At 35.6% G+C, this 14,651-nt stretch overlaps 1 protein-coding gene across 1 annotated transcript in view; it reads right to left on the bottom strand.

Moving 5' to 3' along the window:
• Window positions 1-14,325, bottom strand: part of LOC138698269 (E3 ubiquitin-protein ligase siah-1-like) — a 95,446-nt gene extending 81,121 nt beyond the window's left edge. The window contains exon 1 of the mRNA XM_069824056.1: window positions 14,270-14,325. The gene's annotated coding sequence lies outside the window, so the exon portion shown is untranslated. The remainder of the gene's footprint in view (window positions 1-14,269) is intronic.
• Window positions 14,326-14,651: the final 326 nt, after the last annotated feature.

Here is a 14,651-nt window from a genome sequence, read left to right as displayed (position 1 = left end):
TGTACTAGGTGAGCGTTATTATTATTATTATTATTATTATTATTATTATTATTATTATTATTAATAATATGATGCATTATGAATAGTATTAAAGGAATATAGAAAATATTCCACATCAAGTGAATGGTGATAATTGCACAATAATAATAATAATAATAATAATAATAATAATAATAATAATAATAAAACAATAATTATATTATTATTATTATTATTATTATTATTATTATTATTATTATTGTTATTATTATTTGCACTTACTGGAGGTTATGGACATTTCGCTGTACCTCCTCCAGCAAATAAATAAGCAAGAATAAAACCCACAAATTAACAACTAAAACAATGGACCTTGCTAAAATTAAACCCAAATTACAATAAATTAACAAAACTAAAAGCCAAATTCAGACGCCTCAACAGTCTCAACTAATTTTGACAATGCCTGATTTCTCAAGGTCCTTATTCTTGTAATTCTTGTTAAACACATTCCACAAACAACTTTCCAATTCATATGCTTCAATCAATCTTCGTGTCTTCGACACTCCATTGTTTTTGGCCGTCATTTATACTGCTTCTGTCGCGAGAGTTTATGAAAAAGTTCAACTGAGTTGAATAATTTTGAGTAGCTATAATGAGAGTTGAGAGCATATGTGAGTTCTTTGTCCAGGGTGTTTACACGGCGAGAGCAGTTTTCAAGGCCGCTCTATTTAGTCTCTCTAATATCTAATTATAGTCAACGAGATACCCACTCTCAAAACCGTTTACACGGTGATACAGCTCGAACGGAATCTGGTGAAGCTTGACCTTGATGGAGAAACCAGTTCTACGAGCGGTTAAGAGTGGAGGGGGTAACGCTTGTTCAGTCTCGTTTACATCTCGTCACATAACATCGGTCGGTAGCGGCCCTGGTAAATGTGGCAACGCCACAGCCCGTCCTATCAACCCAGCAATGTGCCATGTGTTTCAGCGTAAGACGTTCTCCTCGCTTGTGGATTTGCGCCCATATTTCCATTGTTATGTCTGTGGTAACAAACTTTTCATAACCTTGATATCAATGAATACGTGTAGTGCCGAGCTGCATAAGTAACTACGATAACACAATAAAAACAGAAGACTAATATTATAAGTTGTTTTCGGTTTCCTAAAGATCCCGAAATGCGCAGTAAATGGATTCGTTGGGTTCCACGGGCAGATTGATCACCAACCAACAGATCTGTGGTATGAGAGGAACATTTTCAGGGAAAGTGACTTGAGCTTTGTTGGGAAATACATCGACAAGGACGGAATGACGAGTTTTCGTAAACGCGATCATCCAGTTTTATGTGAAGGTGCAATTCCGAATATGTTTCCAAATTCTCCTTCCTATCTAAGCAGAGTGAGTGGAACCAAGTGGAAAAATCCGCAACAGAGGAGAGAAGAAACTGACAACCGCCTTACAAACTGAAAGGAGAGAGACAGACGAAAAAACCATGTGTAGCATTTTTCTATTTTTTTTTTTTTTTGGAAAATGTATCAAAGAAACTATCTAAAAAGACGGGTCATTATTTAAAAACGATTCTTGTTAAATAGTGTATGAACTAGACGTAACTAATGCTCCTAAAATAACTGTTAGCATTAGAATAAACAGGGATTTTAGTGTGGAAACGCACATGAATGGTGGACGTCTACCGAATGAAGTTTTAATATGGACAGCCTCTAACTGTAGAAATTCTTTGCTCAGCTTCCGTCTCTAATAGATTTTTGTGATTGTTACGTTTCATCAGATACCAATAACAAAAGCACTGTTGTATCCTAAATTACTGCCTCGCTACAAAGTTTGAAATTGTTGTTGAAAACGATAGGAACTGTGATGAAAGCAGCTTAAAAAAGTTTGATCTTTTATGTAATAAGTTTGATCTTATACTTACGAAAAAATCTAAGTACGATGTAAATTAAATTATATTTTATTTAACGACGCTCGCGATGTGCCGGAATTTTGCCCCGCAGGAGTTCTTTAACATGGCATTAAATCTACTGACATGGGCCTGTCGCATTTAAGCACGCTTAAATGCCATCGACCTGGGTCGGGATCGAACCCGCAACCTCGGGGACAGAAGGCCAGTACTATATCGATTGCACCACCCAGGGCGACAGTACGATCTATCCTCAATAATTGTAAACTCTTTTTTAGTTCATATTCAGAATGCCAAGTGTTACGATATGACTATACTCAAGAACATCTTGTCATTACCGCACCCTCGAGAGTCTATCTAAGAAAACTTTCCTCATTGTTTCAATATCTGAGAATAGACAGTTCTTGAAACATGTTAGGCAGTAATCAGAGACCAAAAAAATTGTGAAAATTCAGGTAGGTGAAATTCAAGTAAAAGGAACTTAGACTACAAAAATGGGCGATTATTTGGGGTTGCTGCAAATAAAACAGAATATGATCTCGCGTATCGGTAACTTTTTTTAATCATAGCTACATTTTGGTAATTTTAAAAAGGTGGTAAGACTTGTTGCGGTTAAACAACTTACAGGGCCAGGTGCAGCAGAAATATGTAAAGATATCTCACAACAACTACATGTGTGTGGATTGCAAAACATTGTGTGTCATAACTGACAATAATAGGGTGAATCACATAATGTTTAGTGAACTCCCTAAATATTCAGGAAGTCATTACTTTTCCTTTGAAATATAAGAACGATGTAGCTTATGCTTTTCTCGCATTTAACAGTTATGCAACAGGGTAGGACGGCAACTAACGTGCCGTCCGACGTTGCCACATAGTGTGGGCCGGGCCATGACTAGAGAGGGCTATGTCGGTAGTCGATCCCACACCACAATACTGTTCTCTCCCTCCAAGTTTCACCAGGTTCCGAACGAGCTATACTCAGCTATAATCTCTAGCCCTCTCTTCTCTAAACTCTCGCCGTGTAAATGTAGAGACTCAATTCCGCCGCTCAGAGCGCTGTTCGGTTCTAGATATTTGTAGCAGAACACTTATTGACATTTGGGCCATTTAAAGGACTCATCGTTGCGTATTAAATGCTTCGTACAATATTTTATGGTCAATAGACGTAAGTTCAAAACTTCTACCTATCAATTATATTAAAATAAATGGTTGTCATTTTTTATATGAAAAGATATTACATATTATAAACTCAGGCACTACCTTCCTGTTGTTCAATTCATACACCATACCTTTCCGAACATAATGAAAGAAACTTAATACATTTTACATAAGCAATGTAGTCTACCATTTTCATATGTTTATTTATTATTACTATTATTATTATTATTATTATTATTATTATTATTCTGTTAAGAACAATAAAATAATGTGTTTAGGGTATAAACCTGTTGCTGGAAGCGTAATGTGACGTAGCATTTCCTTTATACTAATGACCAGGATGTTGGGTACGTCTGTGTTCTCCGCGCGACTACGGCTTCAGATAGGACGGGGGGTTTGTGCTGGTAGTTTGCGTTGCAAGTGCACAGTGACAGTCACAACCAATAACAAAGCGGGCACATACAAGTACAGCATACGGACGAGGTAACCGAGTCATGGCGAAGCCAATTACATTCAAAGAAGTGCAGGTAAGCGGACGTTTTGAGAACTCACAACACACGTGTTATTAGAAGTGGTGTTATAAAAGTTTAACAATACTACTTTGAATAGTAGGTGAACTGTTTCGTGGAGGAATTTGGAGGAGGTGAAACATTTTCTTCGAATGGAGAATTTATAATTTGTAGATTGTGCCGCACACAAACTAGAGGCTGGAAACGAGCATTCATTGAAAGACATTGCAACACAAAAAATATAAGGCAAGTGTAGCTTAATTGGAGCAGGAAGTAAACAAAGTTCCATCTACTTCTCTCTCAAGTCGGAAGTCTACATTTTTTCGGGACGTCTGTGAGATGATGGTGGGGGCCAACATTCCATTCCATAAAGTAGAGAATGTTTTTTTTTTTTTTTAAGAACTTCATAGAAAAATATACAGAAAAACAACTTCCTTCCGAATCAACTCTTCGCAAAAACTATCTGCCAGATTGTTATGCAGATGTTTTAAATCAAATAAGGAAAGCTGTAGGAAATAATAAGATTTGGGTTTCTGTGGGCGAAACGACTGATGAAACAGGGCGATTTGTAGCACATGTCGTTGTCGGAACATTGAGTCCTGATGGACCTGGTGAAAAGTTTTTGTTAACCGCAGAGGTACTTGATAAAGTTAATCATGCATCCATTGTAACACTATTTGAAAACTCAATGTCTCTTTTATGGCCAGACGGAGTTAAACGTGAAAATATCCTCCTGCTAGTCACCGATGGCGCTGCTTACATGATGAAAGCAGGCAGACAAATAAAATTAAGCTACCCTAACATGTCACATGACTTGTCTTGCTCATTGTCTTCACAGAGTAGCCGAGACTGTGAGGAGTTCCTATCCAGATGTGGACCGGTTCATATCAAATATGAAAAAAATATTTTTAAAGGCAACTACTAGGTTACAAGTATTTAAAAATATAGCGCCAGAAATTCCTTTACCTCCAAAGCCAATCATAACACGTTGGGGTACTTGGATGCTGCAAGCTACTATGCAAAATACTACGAAAAATATAGTAGACGTGTTAGCAGTGCTCAATAGTGAGGATTGTTCTTCAGTTGCCATAGCTAAAGAGTTAGTGTCGGAACAGCTAAGAGACCACATTATGTATATTGAACAGAAGTTCAAGGATTTGTCAAAATATATTAAGCTGTTGGAAACAAGTGCCATGGAAATATCTAAGTCTCTTAAAGTAGTACAAGACTTGTCCACAGCCCTAGATCAAGTCAGAGACGGGCCCGCCCAAGCAGTGACACAAAAACCGAAAACAATTATTGACAAAAATGTTGGATATTCTGATCTTTGCCAAATACGTGATCAGCTAGCAAGTACTGAAAATCAAACACATAACAATGACAGTGAATACATTCAGTATTTTAAGTTTGCACCCGTCACGTCTTGTGAAGTGGAAAGAAGTTTTTCGCGCTTAAAATCGGTTCTAACTGACAATCGAAAAAGTTTTCAATTCGAAAACCTCCGAATGTACATAGTCATACACTGTAATAAAATGTACAGAGCACACCATTAAATTCAATATATTTTCCAAGATTATTAATAAAATATATGTTGTTCTAGACTGAAGTCACTTTTCAAGCGGATCTGACAGTACCTCCTTTACGGAAGCGGGGTTGGAATGAGTTTATGTTGACATTGAAGTCGGTTACTTCGTACGTGCAGCAACACAAGCCTCCAAGGTCCGGGCCTTAATGACAATCCTCATAGTTGTGTCTTTTTTTGCCAATACAGGTCCGATGTATAAGCTCCATGCGTGTTCCGGGGAGATATCCAGGGTTTTTCCCACGTAGATCTATTTCTCCTCTGCCTTCTTCCATTCAGAAGAACTGCACACTACAGCGGCAGAAAAACGTTGAGTTTCTGCCATAGTTGTAAATGCACTGACCAGCCTGTTCTTTTCTATATGCTCGTAACACTTTCCCTCACTCTAAACTGTCTGCACCACGTAAACAGTCCGGAGAGTAACATTAGACTTTAGAGTTATATAAATCTCATGAGAGCTCGCTAATGGGTTTAGAGAAGCTATATTGTCACAGTGTAAACACTCCTTTAGAGAGCTCTGATACTTTAGTGGCCGGTTTCACCAACCTTCGTTATCATTATAACGTCTCGTTAAATAATTTAATGACACGTTAGTCAGTTTTTGTGTTTCACCAAGTATCATTATTGCTAACGCATCTTTAAATTCATCGTTAATTTATTAGGACCTATTCGTCGCGTTAAAACAGTAACGATGCGTTAAGAAGTCAACAGCATGGCGGACGTAATTATTCGATGAAGTTCTTTATTTAGAACTTCAACATAACGACGAACTTATATGTTGTAATAACACTCGGAATAATCATTTTGAAGATTTAAGTGATAAAGAATTCCACGAAAGCTACACATTAAGGAAATAAGTAGTAAGAATGATTCTAGAAGAAACTGAATACCGGTATACTGTATAGGTTAGAATACGACAGACAAATCACCGACTTAACGCCTCTTCAACAGATTCTTCTCGTTTTAAAATAACGTTGCGGGAAGTTTTGAAATAGTAATTGATGATATGAACGGGGTATCAAAAGCTGTATTGTCTAGATATGTGAATAAATTATCAGACGTACTATCAACATTACAATAGTCATTATTTCTATAGGCCTAATAAGCTTATAGCTAAATTTTATGTTGTCATAGACAACATAGATTGTGTACATGTTCCAATCGTATATCCTGGCAGTAATATAGCCAAAAGATTCTGCAATAGAATATCCTATTTTACCTTCAATATTCAAACAATTTCATAGGCCTATGTAAAGCTCCGCATAGAAAAATTGTGGCTAAACTAGCGCTGAGGTAGTTTCCTTCGTACTCTGCTTATACACCTTGCACATACGAATCTGTGACAGGTTACGTTTGATTAGTTTAGGTTTTTGTTATGCCTTGCATATACGATCAACTGCATTACCACAAAAAAATCCCTTATAAGTTCAACGATTTTCACTTCTACCTCAGAACTACCTCAGCGCTAGTTTATTGAAATTGTAATAGGTTAGAATACGACAAATAGGAGTCACCCACTTAACGCCTCTCCAACAGATTCTTCTCGGTTTAAGATAATGTTACGGTCTACACGGATAGCACAACATTCCAAAGGAGGATGCCTTTTAAATGAAAAGCATGCAAAGAGATTTTCTTTTAGGAGACAATGGATACCCCTTAAAATCCAATTTAATGACACCTCTCCTGAATCCTGCCACACAAGCATGGCAAAATTGTTACAGGATACTAATAAATCTGCATGAAATACAGTGGAAAAGTAGTATGCAATTTATGGAAGGCGATTTCCCGTCCTAAATTTAGGCCTAATATAACTGCTTAGAATGCTTTGTATAGAATTAATGTTGCATCAATTTTTAAGCTGTCGACCTTGTAGTCCGCTAAATTTTCTCAGATTTCCTTTAGAAGCTACAATTTAACTGCTCTACATTCCTATTATTTACATTTGGAAGCATCTGTCTTTTTTTTTTTTAATTGCGGTATGGCAACATACTGTATTTAGGAAGATGTTCTTAAAATTACTGCCTCTTACCCGTTTGCCTATGATTGTTTCCTCATGCCAAACAAAGTCAGCCATGATCATATATAACCAATGAAATTCGCGATTTCGAAGCCATGGTCGTATGAAAAACAAAACATGCAAGATACAAGTACAAAATCACCCTCGTTAGTAAACGCCTGTCAATTTTAAAGATACGAGGCTTGGTGAAACAGTCAACTTTTAAAGATTCCGTTAAAATTAAACGATCCATTTGCTGACAAGTCGTTTGTGCTGATTTAAAGAAGCTTGGTGAAACCGGCCATAGATCTTCTCTCGCACTAAACTGTCGCCGTGTAAACCTAGCATGTCTTGAGTTAACTTTTGATATCCCGATTTGTCTCGCAGAAAACCTAGCAACCCTGTTGACAGTAATCCCCATTTCAGTTTGGTTGATAGATTTTCCCCTCTACTCACATTCTTTACCATCAGTGAAGGGGAAGATGCTACTGGCTATCTTACAAACGTTCGACTAATTGACTTTGAACTTAGTGAAAATCCTTATTATTGAAAATGTTTACCGTTAATCTATATTTCGAAAATCTATACTAAGCGTTTGTATTTCATTTTATTGTTATTTATATCAACTGGCACATTAAAAAGCTACTGACAGCAGAAGATAAATGTTTTCTTCACCGCTAGTTGCTACACTACAGCATACACAACGGGACAATCTGCACTGTGTCGCTCCCCCATGACTTCATAATACAAACTGACATTCCTTAATTTAATTAATTATTAGTTGAAAATATTGAAAGAACGAACGACACTAAAATATACTCAAACATGTAATTGTCAAACATCTGTGTCACTGTATTTTATATCCACTTATGTACTTTATTTAATATTTTATTTTCTTGTGTGTACAACTTGGGGGGTGCAGGTATAAGAGGTAACAGCTACCGGTCTGTTACAGACGGACTCAGGGACAGTAGAAGGGGAAAGAAGTATGTTTGCATCCTCTCAACTTGTATGAAATGTCGTTTAGAAACACGGTATTAAAGGTACATCGCAAAGGAAGTATTGTTCCTTTAAACAAGAACATTTAGCTTTCGGATACGCAATACAGCACGTATTCAAATAGCGGTTTCGAAATCCCGCGCGTTTTCTTCCAAACAAATGCCGGCTTTCTGCTGCTTCAATTTGGGAACATATCTATTTCTCACTTCTCCGCTACTGTTGTAGGGGCTCGGGTTTCACTCAGGCTCGAAACTGCTTCAGGGATTATTTTGTCAGGGAAGGCAAAGTTGAATGGTAAGACAAAGCAATAAGGAAATAACATGTAGGCCTAGACCACATACTGACGGTGTAATATCTTACCTGCTATCGTACATTCTATACAGGTCGTTTCATCACTACTCTTTTGTGTTGTCAAAAGTGATTTGGCAAGTATGGAATGACCATTCTAATAACTGAGTATTTACCCCAAAATTAACAATAGTGTATATTATAAATATAATAAAAATGATAGGGTCTATATGAACATAGTAAGTGTATGCATTAATTTACATAAAATAAGAGTTGAAAACAAGAAATGAAACATGTTCAGAACTTACCCTGAGTAATGCATTCTGTTGCGTGTTTTAGTAATGCATTTTAGTACTACTTTAATTCAAGATATAAAGAGAAGTAAAATGTTATCGGTGATTGCTATCTAAACTGGTCTTTCTTTCAGCGTCCTTATCAACCTAAACAATGGCTTTATTCACAGCAGTGAATTCATTTTTTATTACTCTCTCAATGACAAACAACACTAGCAGCAATAAAATCTATATATTCATTTAATTTTAACTTCTTCACAAAACAAGACATTGCAAAGAAAAGAACTACGGTACAATTTAAAATTAAATTTAGATACCAGTAACGGATAAGATAATGTATAGCACACGTGAGTAAACAGATTTTATGCACTCCTGGAAATTATCATCCTGGTCCTCGCTTTGGCGCTAAATTTTCCACTTACTTACAATGGCTTTCAAGAAACGGAGGTTCATTGCCGCCCTCGTATAAGCTCGCCATCAGTCCCTAACCTGAGCAAGATTAATCCAGTCCCTATCATATCCCACCTCTCTCAAATCCATTTTTATATTATCCCCCATCTCTACGTCTCGGCCTCCCCAATAAAAATCGGTAGACCCAAAGACGTGTTTCTTCTTGTGAATTAAAAACTGAACAACGACTGTTATTATATATTTATATTATTATTATTATTATTATTATTATTATTATTATTACTACTACTTATAATGGCAGCTATTCGAATTTCTAGACAAGGCGTTCCAGTCTAGCGGTAAGTTACAGTGTTTGTCACTGAAAGAATCAGCATACCTGCACATCGAGCAAGCATGTGATTCTGTCCACTTTTAGATGAACTAGCATGGAGTTTGGATTACATTCCCTAACTTATGTACACATAAATAAAATCTAGGCAAAATGGGCAATGTCTGAGCTCTAGTCATTACCACGCAGTCAAAACTGCAAGTTATCTTTGTACAGTACGTGAACACGAGGAATCGGTAGAAAACGTTGGTCAATATGGTGGACATCATCCATGACGTCGACGTAAATAGTAAAAATGAAAATCTCTCTCTCTTTCTTCTTTTCTCACTTTCTGGTAACTTTATTACACTTTTATATCAACACATCTGAGAAGAAACTTCCTATTAATGGATGCACTGGAAGGAATGGTGAACGGGACAAAAGTTCGTGGCAGAAAAATAACCAGATGATAGACATTAAGGTATATGGATCATATGCGGAAACTGGGAAAAAGATAGAACAAAGAAAGATTGGAGCATGCTGGGTCTGCAGTGGAGGACCTGCCACTGGGCATAAAAGTATAAATAAATTAATATTTTAATTTTAACACATTGGGATCACCGGGAATCGAACCAGAAACTTTCTACTTGGCAGTCTATCATCGTAACAGTCATTCCACGAAAAGTGGGAATTGTAGTTAAAAATATAAAAATTAGAAAGAAGTATTATTTCATACTACAAATAGTTTAAAACACATTAAATTTTAAGGTTCCACCTTGATTTCCTCAATTCTATAGAGGTAAAATAAGTTTTAGGCATCTTTCTTGTAGGTGCTTTTCATGTATCCAACACTGATTCCAAAATATGTGGGTTGGGTAGCCTATAGCATTCAATCTGATCAGCTGATATCAGCCATTTTTTGTTTTAAAGCATGGCATAAAGATTGTAGTTTCTTGAACTGATTGTTACATTTTCAAGGTATGTACCAAATTATATTTAAATCTTATTTGAAATTCAGTTAACCAATGTAGCATCCGTTACATGAAAATTGTCTTTTTTTACTATAACATTGTAAGTATTATTAGAGACAAAAACCACAGCTCATGAAAGTAATTATACAGTTCCAACATTGCCTTTACATATATTTTTGCATTTCTAAAGTGAATTAAAAACATAATGGACTGTAACGGATTCTACATGACAACCTGTTTTCTTTTTTTACGATTTTAGGCCTAATTTTCTACAGAATCATGGCAGATCACAGTAAATACAAAAATCGTATGGCTAAGCTTAAATGTAGGGGTAAGATGAAAGAACATAAAAAAAATGGACTGAATATCTGAAGAAAGATCGAGATAGAAATAAAAGTAAAAGGGACCAATTAAAGGTAAGGCGTCAGTCAGAATATTGGATGATATGCTAAAACGGGCGAAGAGAGAAGCAATGAGAAACATAGAAAAAAGAATGCAGAAGAAAATAAGACAATAGATGGGTCAAAACCAGAAAAGGCTTTTGGGTCTTACCAATGTACCAGCACTTTAAGAAAAGCTGTAAAAAAAAAGTACAAAATGTACTCAGGCCTACCACTGAGTCCTTCAAAGAAAAGGGCATGCTGTGTATGGCTCCCAAATGAGGAAGTGATATGTTGTGGTGAGATATTGCAAACTCCTGATTTCAAGACTCAAGGACATAGAGTAATGTACGAGTTTCACAAAGACGTTAATGTTAATGAGAAATAAACTTGTAAATATTAATGAGACTGTAAATATAAATTAAAGCTATTTTTAGTGTATGCTATAAGTTTATAACAAATTTAAGTGATAAGTACATTTTTTTTTCGAAGAAATTTTAGAAATATTCCCAACATTTGATTTCAAGACTCAACAGCACAGCTTAAATGTAAGAGTTTCACAACGATGTTAATGTTATAATGAGAAGTAACCTTGAAAGTATTAATGAGACTAAAAACAGCTAATAATTCTTTGTACACAAAAATAAAACTCTCTTTAGTGTATGCTATATCTAACCTACAGTACTACATTGTTTCCCTATATATTTTTCCTTTAAACTTTATAATTTAATTTATTGTCAGAGTTCATTTATTTAATTTCAAATAGTAAATATTAAAACTACTACACTTCAAAAATTAATTTTTTACTATCTTATACTTCATAAAAGATCCATAGCTACATATCAAAGTGATTTGTAGAATCCGTTACAATTGAATGTAGAATCCGTTACACTGTATAAAATTCATTAATTAATTACCTTTTTATCATTTCTAAAAAAAATCTTGTAAAGAAATGAAGTGCAATTCTTAATATATTAACAAGAAAGAGGTGAATTTGTTAATCTCACCCTAGAACCTGAACTTTCAGTGAGAATAATGGTAAGTCATGAATTTAACAGAGAGGCGGTAGCATCCGTTACAGCAGCTAAAAACAGTCAGTCTCCTTTATAACTAAGAACTGTAAAACAAAATTTTTCAGAATGAATGTTTGGCTTCCATATAATCAGAGAATTATAAAATATTTCTTAAAACTGAATTATTTTTTAGATGAAAAGGAATTTAAGGTGTGAACATGTAGAATCCGTTACAAATGGATTGGCTGAACCATTAAACCCCAAGATTGTTGAAAATTTCAGGTCAAAGTTCTTCACCATACCTTCAATAATGTATTTCAACTATCGGACCGATTCATGTAATACGGAAATGATCTGAATTTAAATTTTACATGCTTATTACTGTTTTTACTTCAAAACTTCACATCGACAATTCAACAGTACGAATGAATACAGCGAATAATATTATATAAAATGAGTATTAAATTCGCATATTAATATTATGTAGACCTACATATTTCTGTATTAATACTGGTACTTCCTATACCTACAAAGACGATATCCATTTCATATATACGATATGCTGGGAGCAAGCCATTATATCTTCGCCATGACACTTCTATTTTATGACTAAACCAAGTCTAGTATAGGCTATACAGTCACAAAGCTTGAGGAACAATAGACTGTGCCGGTACTATTTCGCATTGTCTGTAATGAGGCGATAGTAGCGATCCTAGTGGTTAGCAACTATCTATGGATGCATATTTCCTACATATTGAGCTTCGTGACTGTATATACTACACTGTGACTAAACCTTATACAACTCCGACTATGGAATGTAGCTTAATTCGTAAAGTTTAACAAACAATGATGTGACAACATGGTCGATATAAAGCAATATGGTAAGCAAACAAAAGTATATAAAAACCAATAATAATCACAATTTTACGATATCCCATTATAAAAAAAACCATCAGCTGTTAATGAAAATAGGACATCATCAAAACAATTGGTGAAACTACGATATCTCCACACACACTATACATGGAAAAGAAAACGCGGTGAAACGAGCGTTGAGTGACTTCCGCCGAATTTGGAATAGACACAGACCGACTTGAACTGCCAACATAGAAAACAAAAAATCACTACCTGTTCAAGAGCATCACACTCAATCGTTTTCACCTTCATCTTGAAGATAATAAAAGCCTAAACTAACCTAACCTATCCTAAACTAACCTAACCCAACTTGTCACAGATTCGCCTATACAAGGCATAACAAAGGCCTAAACTATCCTAACCTAACCTGTCACAGTTTCGTATGTGCAAAGCATAATAAAAGCCTAACCTAACCTGTCACAGATTTGCCTATACAAGACATAACAGAACCCTAAACTATCATAACCTAACCTGTTACAGATAAGTACGTAAGACATAATAAAAGTCTAAACTAACCTAACCTGTCATAACACTCCATTTTCTTACCCCTACACACTTCCCTGTGGTATGAAAATGGCTGAATTTCTACTCCGCTGGAACATTGCAAACTAGCGTGAAATGTTTGTAATGTCTCGTAAGTTATGTTGGTACGACATGTAAGACGGCTGAAGATGCATATTATAACCGCAATAGGAAAAGTAGTCACTCAACGCTGAATTTACATTCTCCGACTTAACTTCACTCAAATATTCCCTCAGCCAACCTACTAATCTGGTCACAACTCTGTCTCAGTCACTTAGCGGTAGCTTCCTAGTACCTGGTACCCGTTACATAGGTCGTTTTTATGTTTACACAGTGGCTACATTCTGAAAAGAATTTTAATAGTTTGTTACTAGATGTGATTCTAGTCAGTTTGTAATATATTTTTGGTTAACGGAAAATATACATCTTTTATGATTATACAACAATCGCTAACTTCACAGCTTATGTGACGAGTACCGGATACTAGGAAACTTTCCACTTAGCTATTACCCTCATTTAACCCATAACGAAACGCAAATCAGATGTCAGTCCCGTGTGTGGTGTGGCGAAAATCGAAGACTGGCCAAACCGTATATAATTATAACGCACACAAAAAACCTAACGAAACCTAACCTCTGACTCGTATCAGAGATCACGACAATTTTCTATTTATATAGCTTACCTAATAATGTGTAATTCATGCCAAAAGCCTCAATAGACCAAAGTTAACCTTTTCCTGCAGAGAAGTCATCATAAAAATACATCACAACAAAATAATAACTTATTATAAAATAATATTCTTTAGAAATTAAATCCCATTCTCTTAAAAATGCGATCAATAAAACCTGAAATATCTCAAGACATTGCCAAAATCCCCAACCCGAGGCACTACAGCAGGTTCATGATCATATTATTATGATCATGAAATCCGAAGGCGAATCAGAAATGCAATGTCTAACTGCAACTCGGACCAGCAAAGCAATCCATAAGCAATAATTAAACTGATCTCAAATTCAACAATACAATGACTTACCATCCAAAGCACTTTTTATACCCAACGAGCTTCTCGGTTATACAGGTTAACAGGTATGCCATTCAAACATCATTAATACCAACAACAAAAGTTACATAGGCCTACGTACCAACCTAAAAAACCGGAATTCACAGCCATCTATATACTGCAATTCCTGACAAACACAAGACGAAATCATACTAACCGATGATGTCAATCTTATAACATCACCCATTGTCCAATTTAGCCAACATAATTTTTTTTTTATGTTTAATATTGGTCGACCAGCAAACTTGCTATACAGACCACTGTTAAATTATGGAATATCACATGCAGAATATCATGCTGAGGTTGGCTCTAAAGGCTCCTCTAATTAATTTAAATTAATTAATTAAACATTTTT

The sequence above is a fragment of the Periplaneta americana genome, chromosome 4 (assembly GCF_040183065.1).
Source record: "Periplaneta americana isolate PAMFEO1 chromosome 4, P.americana_PAMFEO1_priV1, whole genome shotgun sequence".
NCBI classification, from domain to species: Eukaryota; Metazoa; Arthropoda; class Insecta; order Blattodea; family Blattidae; genus Periplaneta; species Periplaneta americana.
The sequence above is the reverse complement of the archived record's forward strand: the minus strand, read 5'-3'. Positions and strand labels throughout refer to the sequence as shown.